Genomic DNA, 12,030 nt, shown 5'->3' on the forward strand with positions numbered 1-12,030 from the left:
TTCACCTGATACCTTATCAAAACGTATATTCCATGAAAAATGTTGATACCTCATGTGAGTTGAGAAAAATAAAGAATAAAAAAATAAAAAAAAAATAAACCAGTGTGTGAAAATCTGTTTCTGCTGTTGATTGTCAGTGTGATACATAAAGGTCAGAATTTCAAATAATATTTTTTTTTTTTTTAAAAAGTCAGAGTTTCAAAGGGAATTTTTAATTTTAAAACAAAATACTTGAACTGGAAGCTTTGCTTACTTTGAGAATTTTTCCATTTCAGGTATTCTGGCCTTAAATTTGAAATTCACTATGAATTCCTGGTCATTCTCACTTTTGAAAATAACCTTGTGAGTGTTCACTCTGCTCTTAGGTCAAGATGAAGGGTATTTTTGTAACAAAATATGTGTTTTTATCTTGACTAACAATCTTAATGCTAGACCACATGTTGCCACTTAACACTTGACACTACACTATAAAATATTTCACCCAACTTCCTCTTATGTATCCCATATCTCTCTTCTATTCTCTGGTCTCAAGTTGGTCACTTCATCCTGGGATGGACTGGCAAGTAGTCTGGGACCTCCTGAGCTTTAGTGCGGGTTATTCTGTAACTTCTTCCTGAGATCATCCACCAGTGGACATATTACTTGTTAGAATAACACCTTTTCTTCTGCTCATTATTATTACTTTTTATATATTTTGATTAATAATACTAAACTTTGATGTCTATAGATTTAAATGTTGGTAAATCCTCAGCTAATGCTCCTTTAACATTTCTCCAGATTTTCGCTGAACATTTTTGATGTGTTTTTGAAGTGTTCAGAGTTCTTACCAGTTTGTTAAATTGCCAGCTTTATTTTGTTATTCATGGATACTTTAGTTAATGTAATAAATGTGCATATACTAATGGTGATTGAAATAAGTATTTTATGTATATATATTTTTTTGTTAATGGCCTTAGTTCTTAATACTGTGTATTGCCCCCTTTAGCATCAATGACAGCATGCAGTCTTCTGTAATAGTTGCCCATTCGTCTTGACAAAATTCTTGCATGAACTGCACGTTTGAGATCTCCCCAGAGTGGCTCGATGATATTAAGGTCACTCCAGAACCTTCACCTTTTTCTGCTGTTATCACTGGAGGGTCAACTTGGCCCTGCTTAGGGTCATTATCATGCTGGAAAGTCCAAGAGCATCCCATGCGCAGCCTTCGTGCAGAAGATTGCAAATTGTCTGCCAGTATTTTCTGATAAACTGCTCCATTCATCTTGCCATCAATGTGCACAAGCTTCCCTGTGCCTTTAGAGCTCACATTCTCCCAAAACATCAGTGAGCCACCACAATGCTTCACAGCGGTAATGGTATTCTTTTTACTATAGGCCTTTGTGACGGACCCCCGTCACTAAATACCATGCCCACTGCTCATTTGTGTGTTTTCCCCTTGAATTCTGTGTCTCCCCATGTATCTCTTATGTATTCCGTGTATTTTGCCTGTTCCCCGTTTGGGAGAGCTCATACGAAAGGAACTGTTCATCTCCCGAACGGGAACCACCTTGACTTCCCATTTAGAACGCTCATTAGAACATTCTGAAACTGCAAGGGAAATCATTAACGAATGCTCCCTTTGTTGTCCGTCTGCGGCAGGACCGCTGGCTAGCTGTGAATTACCTTGTTTTATGTGTGTGGATGTGCCCTCCTAGAATGTGTGTTTCCCCTGTTTAATCTTTCCCTTTCTGTAGTTTGGACCGTAAACCCTGCAAAATACATTTTGACCACCCCAGCACTTCATTTAGAACATTTACTTAGAATGTTCACACCTCGCTAGTGAGGTGTGAAAACCGCAGACCGCAACGTAACGAGCGGCGCGTGCTTCCCCTGGTTGGCCGCTGGTTCGTATCACCGAACGCCCACCAGGGGGAGCATTCATCTCCCGAACTGTGCCGGACCACCCGATACTCCTGTTAGAATGTTTAGTTAGAATGTTCACACCTCGCTAACGGTTCGTATCACCAAACACCCACCAGGGGATGCAATCGACTCCCGAACCGGCTTGCGTACGCTGTCTTCGATCTCTGTGTCAGGGATCATCCTACCCGCTATAATCACTCGTCCCTTTCCCCTACCTGGGAGCTACGAGGCTTGGCTCATGGCTGCCCAGGAGAGTGCTCTCTCCAGTGGATACCTGAGTGGGGATATCCACCAGAGAGAGGGACGCGCGCCAGCAGGGAGTACCTGTCAACCAATGGGAGAAGGAGCACCCAATTGAAATGGGGTTTTGCGCCCTTTCTCCTGATTGGCTGGCGAAACTCCTCTCCTCCCTGAGCGCCGATTGGCGATATTTGCTTTGCGCCATTTTTTCTGAATTGGCTGTTGCTTGGTTTAGGTGCGCAGTTTGAATTCACCGGACTAAACAGAGCAATACTGTGGAACTGATTGCGGGGATGTACAGAGCCTTGAGCCCCAGACTTTATACAATGATTTCTCGGGCTCTGTACATCCGATAGCCCCGCTATTTGCAGGGATCCTAGTTGGGACCCGGGGCTATCCAGCAATATATGTTTTATGTGTGACCCCTTCCTTTCCCTGGACATGGAGTCCCTAAGTGCTTCCCCATGTATATGATGTGCTTTACTGTTGTACAGTTGGTATCTCCGAGGGTGGGAGATGGTTATCTGTAGGCCATCCCCCTCCAGCCTTGGATTGTGTTGAACTGAATGGAGACCCCCTGCGGTCTGTGAATAAAAGCTGTGTGTACCAATAAAGCATTGTCAGTGTTGTACCCAGGGCCAGATTAAGAGCCGACCAGGGCCAGAATCGTATCGACCAAAAACACTAAAACAATTATCCCTCCAGAGCATCATGTATCAGATGGAGATGGTGTTGGAGGGAAACTCAAAGGATGCAGCTATACGAAAACACATACTCTATGCTAATCTCTCTCTAATTTATGCTTTCATCTTTCAAGTAAATCCATATCCCCTAACACCAGTGTCCAGTGAAGCAGGAAGTCAATGTGCAGGGTAAAAGAGTGTGCCACTGGCGCAAATCACGTGACCAGACCTGCCAAAAGGTGTGAACATGCCCAAAAAGGGGGCATGTTTGTTCAAAGCACTGGAAGGCCAGCCTGGCATGAATGCATGCCAGACTGCCTGACAATCATGCAGGCTGTCCAACTAAGGGCATACTATGCAGGCAGCACCCTGAGCTTGACATAAATGCATCAAATAATGCGCCTACTCCACACTTTCTAAAGACTGTCCCCTAGCACTCACATGTCCACTTGTCTCCTTATCATCTTACTAGCAGGCAGAAGTTCCTGGTATATAGTCCGAGACAGAGAAAAGGTGTATGTAGTGAGTGTAGAAGAAAAGGGACATGCCACAGTGTTAGAGAGACCAAAGTCTGCATTACCTAAACTGTGGTGGAATCTCGGTAAAAATAAATTTAGTAGGCCGAGATTACCACGTGGCATATGTACGTGCATATGCTGACGTATTGATCAGTTGGTTGCACGAGGCAAGATACGATCAGTAGTGTACGGAGCATGTGCAAGAATACAGGATGTAGTATTCCCCTCCTCCATTGTGCTGGACAGGCCATGCGGTCAAGCAGGAAGTTAATTCTTATTTGTATTGATTGGTCAAGAGAATGTGCGGGTGGAGCTTAATATGGGAGGAGTTATGTGCCTATATAAGGAGCCTGCACTATTGTCCGGGGCTCAGAACATTCTGTATTTTGGTGACATTAGTCCCTCTGAGTCCCGATCGGTGATCCAATAAAGAATCTCTTCCTTCCTGAAGAAACCTGTGTCCATCTCTCTGTGCTTGGCTTCCGTCAGTTTCTCCGGTATCATTTGGTGCATTGGCCGGGAAGCTCATCGTTCAACGGTAGCTGAGAGGCAGAGGCGTGAGACGGTCTATCTTTGCCCACGTTCTCTACGGCTGCACCCCTGAACTTCTGCGTGGACCTCCCTTCGTCTCGGCGCCACTGGTCTGTTGTCCAGGAGATCATCGGCCTCTACGTAAGAAGTGCTGGGGTGTCCCCGTCGATGAGTGTGAACTCAGGTTCAGGAACGAGGAGGTAAGACAACTGCTGTTTTAGACGGCAGACCCACTAGGGGTATACCGATTGTGCGGTAGGCCCAAAAAGGGTTTAAATCTGTGTATGGAATCTGCCCCCTCTGTCGGAGGGAAGGAGCGAAGGCGCACCGCTCAATCGAACGCTCTTTAGTAAGACCGTTTGATTTGGTTTGGAGTCAGGCGGGGTCCTGTGTAAATAGCCCTAGCCGGACACCGGTGTCTTGTCTAGACTAGCGTTCTAGGGTGTATATTTTGTTCGCTAGGTCGGAGGGACCGGGAGACTAAGCGGCGTCTGTGTAAATTCGGTTCGCTAGATCTCAACCTATCTTGGCTAAGTGGGAAGGCGTGTAAATTTGGAACCCACTAGATTTTTGATAGAGTAAATAGACTAAGAGGGTTCTGTTGTAAATTCCGCCCTCTAGTTCGCTATATGTGGTGCTTGGGCAGTGTGGCTAACCCAAACGGGTGTACATAGTTTTAGGTAGTCCATTCAAGGTACTGGCCAATAGTTTAGTTGGGATTGTATATGTGTTAAAGATTGTTAGTAAAGTGTATATCTTGTTAGATAGCGCGAGCTCAGCCGTCTAGCGAGAGTGTTAATAGTGTGTTGCTGTATCATAGTGCACGGTACCATAACCCTGTATATTTACTGACACTGTATATAAGTACTAATCATTGTCGTCTATTGCATGTTTAACACCATAACCACTAATAATTGTATTGTGACCTTAAATTGTGCTTTGACCTATGCTAACCGTACTGTAACCGCTATTTGTAAAAGACGATGTTACTGGGGTGTGTTATAGACGGGTAATTCGTATATAGAGAATTATAGCGTGGGTGACTGTATAGTTTCGCCAAAGGGCATAATATTGATTATTTAGTGACTGGTGTAACAGCTGTGTGTGTACTGGAATTCCCTGAGTGTTTATTGTGTTATTGTGTACGTTTCACTTGGTAACCGTACCACGTGGTGCTGTTGCCAGAGGAAACGGGTGTGACTGTTGAATAGAACGCGTGCATAGTATTCGTTGTCAACGACGTTCCATTGATAAGTATGGGCGCGTCGGAGTCAACGATTTTGGATCCCTTAGGTTGTATGGTAAAGCATTTTAAAAAGGGATTTAAAACATGTGATTTTGGGGTTAAAATGTCTCCTGTACGTTTGGTCACTTTGTGCACTAGGGAGTGGCCTATTTTGGTTGCGGCATGGCTGCCACGTGGTAGTTTGGATCCAACCCTGATACAGCGTGTACACGTGGCTGTGTCAGGTAGGCCTGAACTTTACGGACAGTTTCCATATATTGATTGTTGGAGACAGGCCGTAAACGACTCGCCAAAATGGATTCAGATATGCCACGAGGAGCAATGTCGCCTCATGGTGGCCAGGACTTGTTTGTCCACTAGGACTGTGGTTAGGCCCATTTTGGACACGCCCCCTGAGTCCGAGATCCCTTTGCCGCCCCCTTACTTCCCTATAGGAAGAGGTGACGCGAGTGCAGGAAGTTCTATACCCCTCCCCTCATTGCCCTCATCCACTTCCGCTTCCTCCTCCAGTACAGAATCCACCCCCCCTCGTATTAAACCTCCCCTTCCGGAACCAGAACCAACCCCCTGATTTGGCGCCACTTCAAACTTCCGGTCAAGCTTCTTCTAGCTCGGCTGGGAGTATTCTATTTACTAGCTTTTCCCCAAATCAAGCTCCCACATCCTCATGCCCTATTACCCCCCGACTGGAACCCATAACTAACGCCCCTTCACGTAGCCCTATACTAACCAGACAACTGACCGGTACCCAACAACTTAAACATTATCAGATGCCTCTTCGTCTGAATCCTGGGTCAGCCTATCTCGATGCCGCAGGTCAAATGGCACATGCTGACCCAGTCTTCGTATATGTCCCGTTCACTACTACCGATCTCTTGAATTGGAAGACCCACAATTCCTCGTACACTGAGAAACCACAAGCTATGACCGATCTGTTCACCTCGATAGTTCAGACACATAATCCGACATGGGCTGATTGCCAGCAGTTATTAATGACATTGTTTAATAAGGGGAAAGGACAAGGATTAACCAAGCGGCCATTAAAGCGCTAGAGGATAGAGCCCGTGCTTTAAATCAAGCCAATCCGGCAGCATGGGCCGCAACACATTACCCTAATACCGATCCCGATTGGAATGTTAATGGCGCAGATATGGTTCAACTCAAAGCCTATAGAGATGCTATAATTGCTGGCATGAAAGCCGGAGGGAAGAAAGCTATTAATATGTCGAAGACAGTTGAGGTGATTCAGAAAAGTGATGAAGCGCCCAGTGTCTTTTATGACCGATTATTGGAGGCATACCGCTTGTATACCCCCTTTAATCTGGAAGACGCTGATAATTCCCGAATGGTAAACTCCGCCTTTGTCAGCCAAGCTTACGGAGATATTAAGCGCAAGCTACAGAAGTTAGAAGGGTTTGCAGGAATGTCTATCACCCAACTAATGGAGGTAGCAAATAAAGTATACATGAACAGGGAAACAGAGACAAAGAAAGAGGAAGAGCGCAAGATGCGTAAAAAGGCTGATATGCTAGCGGTAGCGATCGCAAGCGTAGATAGACGGGGCCCAGATAGAGGCGATAGTAGATGGAATAGGGAGCCTTTGAGTAGGAATCAGTGCGCGTATTGCAAGGAAGAAGGGCATTGGAGAAACGAGTGTCCGCAAAGAGAGCAGTACGAGAGAGACCTACCCAGGGCAGGTTACGGAAACTTTAGAGGCAGAGCGAGAGGTAGAGGAGGCCCCAGAGGGAGCAATGGTAATAGAGGGAGTAATGGGAACAGAGGAAGTGTAAGGGAAGATAGGTATTATCCAGCAGCGCAAAGGTCCCGCGATAGAGAAGGTAGGGACTTTGTAGGATTGGCTGACACGGTCATGGAGGACTATTGATACCGACCGGGCTCCATCCCCCTTGGTCGAGCGGAGCCTATGGTCGATGTATCAATAGGGGGAAAAAGGAGTGCGTTCATGATCGACACTGGTGCTGAACATTCGGTGGTGACTGACCTAGTTGCTCCTCCATCTGGAAGAACTATTACTGTAATAGGAGCAACTGGAAGAAGTGCTGCAAAACCAGTTCTTAACCCCTTAAGGACACATGACATGTCTGACATGTCAGGATTCCCTTTTATTCCAGAAGTTTGGTCCTTAAGGGGTTAAAAGTCGACTCTGTACATTGGGAGGCCACGTAGTAAAACATCAATTCCTTTATATGCCTGAATGTCCAGTCCAATTGCTGGGACGTGATATGCTATCCAAATTACAAGCGCAGATTACGTTCCTACCAAATGGAACAACATCCTTAAAGTTTAATGGACCTTCAGGTATTATGACATTATCTGTACCAAAGGAAGAAGAGTGGCGACTTTATACAGCGTTGACTCCTTGAATCCTTGAATCCTTATTCAACATACCAGGAGTTTGGGCAGAGAACAACCCACCAGGACTGGCCCGCAATATTCCACCTATTAAAATCGAACTAAAACTTGGGGTTTATCCAGTGAGCCTAAGACAATATCACATCCTGCAGAAGGCTAAGAAGAACATCCAATCTTATCTGGATAAGTTCATACGGTATGGTATCCTAAAATTCTGTACTTCCCCCTGGAACACCCCATTGCTGCCTGTTCAAAAGCCCGGTACAGATGAGTATCGACCTGTGCAGGACTTGAGAGCAGTCAATGATGCGGTTGTTAGTATACATCCAGTTGTGCCCAATCCATATAACCTGCTTGCTTTAATTCCGGGCGGGGCTACTTATTTTACAGTCCTAGACCTCAAAGATGCCTTCTTTTGCCTCCGAATTGCCGCAGAAAGTCAATGTATCTTCGCTTTCCAATGGGAAAACGCTGTAACGGGCTCAAAACGCCAAATGACCTGGACAAGACTGCCCCAAGGGTTTAAAAATTCACCTACCCTATTTGGTTCAGCTCTAAGTCAAGATTTATTGGATTTCGAGTCCATCCCAGGAGAGTGTGTATTGTTACAATATGTAGATGACTTGTTGATAGCAGCAGTTACAAAGGAAATAAGTCAGCAAGCAACGCACGATCTACTACACATTCTCTGGAAGGCAGGATACAAGGTGTCTAGAAAGAAGGCTCAGTTGTGTTTGCCAACTGTCAAATATCTGGGATTCCATATCTCTGAAGGTCAAAGAATTATGGGGCCAGAGAGAAAAGAAGCTGTGTGCCAAATACCGATACCCAAGAATAGAAGACAAGTGCGAGAATTCTTGGGGGCAGCAGGCTTCTGTAGGATATGGATTCCCAGCTACGCGATACTGGCAAAACCTCTGTATGCAGCTATCAAAGGTACAGAGCACGACCCCTTCTTATGGACTCAAGAACAGCAAACGGCATTTGAAGATGTGAAGAAGGCTTTGATGAGTGCCCCAGCATTAGGTCTACCTGATCACACACGACCATTCTACCTGTATGTACATGAGCAAAGAAGAATGGCTGTGGGAGTATTGACACAGTACTTGGGATCATGGCAAAGACCTGTTGCCTACATGTCTAAACAACTGGATGCAGCGGCCAGCGGACTTCCACCTTGTCTAAGAGCCGTAGCTGCAGCCGCCCTGCTAGTAGCTGAAGCCGATAAACTCACTCTGGGTCAAGAACTTTATGTACGAGTCCCACATGCAGTACAGACGTTGTTGGATTACAAAGGAAATCATTGGTTTAGTAACAGTCGTATGACCAAGTATCAAGCAATGTTGTGTGAAAACCCAAGAGTGCATTTAGAGACTGTAAATACCTTAAATCCAGCTACCCTTTTGCCACAACCTACTGAAAGTCAACATGATTGTTTGGAAGTAATGGATGAAGTATTTTCAAGTAGACCAGATCTTCGTGATTTTCCCATCCAGAACCCCGATGTTCAATATTACACCGACGGCAGTAGCTATGTGAAAGAAGGGATCCACTATGCAGGATATGCAGTAACAACGATAGACAAGGTGATAGAAGCTCGGCCACTGGCAAAAGGAACATCAGCACAAAAGGCAGAATTGATAGCACTGACACGAGCGTTACAATTGGCTGAAGGTTTAAGGGTGAACATCTACACGGACTCCAAGTATGCATTTTTAACCACTCATGCCCACGGAGCTTTGTATAAAGAAAGAGGACTATTGAATTCAGAAGGCAAGGAAATCAAGTACGCAGCTGAAATCCTACAACTATTGGAAGCAGTGTGGGAGCCGAAAGAAGTCGGTATTATACATTGTCGAGCGCATCTGAGAGGAGATGGTGATGTAACCAAAGGAAATCGGATGGCAGATAGTGCAGCTAAGCGTGCCGCTGAATCAGGAAGACAGGAGTATGTGGGGCATTTAGCTGCTCTTATACCAACTCCACTGTCTCAATGGACTCCAGTTTATACAGCTCAAGAAGAGGAGTGGTTAAAGACTGAACCTGGAAAGTATTTGGAGAACAAATGGTATCAGTTAGAAGATGGAAGAATAGTCATTCCAGCATCACTAGCGGTAGAAATTGTCCAAAACTATCACAACGGGACACATTCTGGGAGAGACAGCACAGAAGAATCTCTCAGAAAACATTTCTACATACCAAGATTGTCTAACTTGACTCAGGCCATTGTACGAAGATGTGTAACGTGTGCTAAAAATAATGCAAGGCAAGGACCAGTAAAGCAACCAGGAGTCCAGTTTATGGGGGGACTCCCCATGTCCGATTTACAAATTGACTATACAGTGATGCCTAAATCTGGTGGACACCGTTACCTACTGGTAGTTGTGTGTACCTATTCAGGCTGGGTAGAAGCATGTCCTACTTGTACAGAGAAAGCAGGAGAAGTTGTGAGATTCCTGCTACGAGAAATAATACCCCGATATGGACTACCCTGCTTTTTAGGATCGGACAATGGTCCAGCTTTTGTTCATCAGTGCCTACAACAACTGACTCATATGCTTGGTATAAAGTGGAGGCTTCATATGGCATATAGACCCCAGAGTTCTGGTAAGGTAGAGAGAATGAATAGAACTATTAAGAATCAGTTGGCTAAAATGTGTCAGGAAACCCAACTTAAGTGGAACGTTCTCTTGCCCATAGCTCTATTGCGAATCCGCAGTACACCTACCAGAAGGATGGGCCTCTCTCCTTTTGAAATCATGTATGGGCGACCACCTCCCGTACTTGGTAACTTAAGGGGGGATTTGAGTCAGTTGGGAGAAGGAATTACCCGGCAGCAGGTTGTAGAGTTGGGTAAGACTATGGAGGAGGTACAGAAATGGGTACAAGATAGATTACCTGTGAATATTTATCCCCCAATTCATAGTTACCACCCAGGAGACCAAGTGTGGATTAAAGAGTGGAATCATGTACCGTTAGGGCCCAAGTGGAGAGGTCCTTATGTTGTTCTTTTGTCTACCCCTACAGCGATAAAAGTAGCCGAAGTGACTCCGTGGATACATCACTCCAGGGTTAAACCAGCAGCAGTCGATTCTTGGCAAGCTACAGCAGATCCGGAGAATCCCTGCAAGATCCGGTTAAAGCGCACGACTCAGTCGGAGTGACGAGGAACCTTGTGGATTACAAATTTTATTGTTTCAGAGATTTGGTAAGTGAGTGAGAAGGCCATAATAAAGCCTGTCCGCTCACCAACGAGTGTATAAGTCAGGAAAAGTCTCGAAGGGACCCCTGTGAAGACGAGCAGAACTCCATTCCCTGCAGCCCTTACATCCTGGAAGCTGAGGTGCCTTCGCACGGACGAAGACTGAGGATGACGACGAAAGATGTGTTTCTGATAATGTTTTTATATGTGTATTTTTATATTCAGGAAGGTAGAGGTACCGACACTCCTAGCTGTGAGGTATGCATTAAGACTACAAGAACAGGTAACCATATTTCCCAAACCCTAATTTGGCATTCGCAATACGAGTGTAAAGGAGATGTATCAAGTATGTATCAAGTATCAAGTATGTAGATACTTAAATATAGAATATAGTGTGTGCCATTTAGGAGTAGGGGAACCTAAGTGCTTCAGTCCAGAGTATCAACCCCGTACGATTTGGTTGACTCTCAGGAATGGAGATCCTCAGGGGACCCTAATTAATAAGACGGTATTAGAATCCGTACATTCTTAGGGTGTTCTGCTATTTGATGCGTGTAAGGCGATATCAAGTGGTAGAAAGCCGTGGAATGTATGTGGGGATCTTAGATGGGAGAGGACGTATGGGTCTAACGATAAATATATTTGTCCCAGTAGTAAAAATAAGTATGTGAGTCCTAGATGCCCAAATAGAGATTATAACTTTTGCCCATATTGGTCTTGTGTGGGGTGGGCAACTTGGGGACAGACAGTAGACAAGGACATGATTGTGACTAAGTTGCCTACCAGTCCATATTGTAAGTCTATGGAATGCAATCCAGTCCATATACTTATAAATAACCTCGACAAGTTCTTAGATAAATATGGTAATTTATTTGGGTTTCAAATATATGGGACGGGTTTAGATCCTGGGACAGTATTGTTTATAGGGATAGAGACTGATACGGTATCCTCCGAGACTCATCAAGTATACCATTCCTTTTATGAAGAGATGAGCATAGATAATAAGATCCCCCATAATGCTAAAAACCTGTTTATTGATTTAGCTGAAAGTATTGTCGGTAGTCTTAATGTTACCAACTGTTATGTGTGTGGAGGTACTAACATGGGAGACCAATGGCCTTGGGAAGCAAAGGAGGTAATGTCCGGTTCTGAGGCAGTTGACCAATTAATATCTACACAAGCCGATTATCATATGAGTGTTAGAGGTAAATCTGAGTGGAGATTAAAGACCTCCATCATAGGTTATGTTTGCATAGCAAGGAAAGGAATGATGTATAATACTTCTGTAGGAGAATTAACTTGTCTAGGGCAAAAAGCTTATGATGATGATACAAA

This window comes from Pelobates fuscus, chromosome 6, assembly GCF_036172605.1.
Source record: "Pelobates fuscus isolate aPelFus1 chromosome 6, aPelFus1.pri, whole genome shotgun sequence".
Lineage (NCBI taxonomy): Eukaryota > Metazoa > Chordata > Amphibia > Anura > Pelobatidae > Pelobates > Pelobates fuscus.